The following is a 1,692-nucleotide window of genomic DNA, read 5'->3' as shown; positions in this document are numbered from 1 at the left end:
GACCCCACCCTACCTGACCTCTAAACTCCCTGGGGCCTCCAGTCTGTTAAGGGTTCAGTGTATCATCTCTGAATGAACACAGACCTGAAAGTCCTCTACTGTATGTGTGTTGGGGGCCTCATATCAGCTGGTGTATGCTGTCTGTTTGGTGGTCCAGTGTTTGAGAGCTCTTGGGGGTTCAGATTAATTGAGACTGCTGGTCCTCCTACAGGACGGTCCTTCTCCTCAGCTTCTTTCAGTCTTCCCTAACTCAACAACAGGGTTCACTTTCAATAGCCTTCTTAGTATTTTCTTTTTTTTTAATATTTTTATTAGGTATTTTCCTCAATTACATTTCCAATGCTATCCCAAAAGTCCCCCATACCCTCCCCCACTCCCCTACCCACCCACTCCCACTTTTTGGCCCTGGCCTTCCCCTGTACTGGGGCATATAAAATTTGCATGTCCAATGGGCTTCTCTTTCCAGTGATGGCCAATTAGGCTATCTTTTGATACATATGCAGCTAGAGTCAAGAGCTCCGGGGTTCTGGTTAGTTCATAATGTTGTTGCACCTATAGGGTTGCAGAGCCCTTTAGTTCCTTGGATACTTTCTCTAGCTCCTCCAATGGGGGCCCTGTGATCCATCCAATAGCTGACTGTGAGCATCCACTTCTGTGTTTGCTAGGCCCCGGGACAGTCTCACAAGAGACAGCTATATCTGTGTCCTTTTAGCAAACTCTTGCTAGTGAATGCAATGGTGTCATCGTTTGGAGGCTGATTATGGGATAGGTCCCTGGATATGGCAGTCTCTAGATGGTCCATCCTTTTGTCTCAGCTCCAAACTTTGTCTCTGTAACTCCTTCCATGCTTAGTATTTTCTTGAACCAAAGACACTAGAACATAGATGTGAAGCCTCCATGCAGGCACTGGATTGACTTCTCAATGTTCAGTGATCCATGTGGATGTTATCTTCAGCAATGGATCCCATTCTGTCAGTTTTCAGATCTCACAACGTGGCTCACAACTAAAACAATATTTTCTATTTAAGTCAACTGACACTTTAAAATTTGTTTGGAATTAATTAGTATTCAGCTTCTATTATGTGGATAATTAAGGAATTAACCTTTGTTTTCTGTTCATAATATGCCATAGCATACTTGAAACTACATTATAAATATTAGATTAATGTTTATTGTAATATCTACTTTGTGAGGTGTGGTCCATTCTTGAAGTCCACTTTTCTAAGAAAATTATATCCTTCCTCTTCCTCTTCCATACCTGTCACCCAACACAATTCAGTGGTTGCCTGTAAGCATTTGCATTTGTCTCAGTTATTTTCTGGTAGAGCCTAACTGAGGACAGTTACTCCAGACTCTTTCTGGACACACAATATGCCCTCAGTAATAGTGTCAGGATTTGGTGTTTGGGGATGGGATGGGTCCCACGTTGATCCAGTCTCTAGGTGGTCTTTCTTTGAGCTTCTGCTCTATTTTTGTTGCATTTCCTTTAGGCAGGAACAATTCTGCCTTAAAAAATTGTTTTAATATTTTTATTAGGTATTTTCCTCATTTACATTTCCAATGCTATCCCAAAAGTCCCCCATACCCTCCCCCTCAACTCCCCTACCCACCCACTCCCACTTTTTGGCCCTGGCGTTCCCCTGTACTGGGGCATATAAAGTTTGCATGTCCAATGGGCCTCTCTTTCCAGTG

This window comes from Mus caroli, chromosome X, assembly GCF_900094665.2.
Source record: "Mus caroli chromosome X, CAROLI_EIJ_v1.1, whole genome shotgun sequence".
Taxonomy (NCBI): Eukaryota; Metazoa; Chordata; class Mammalia; order Rodentia; family Muridae; genus Mus; species Mus caroli.
This window is presented reverse-complemented; position numbering follows the sequence as displayed.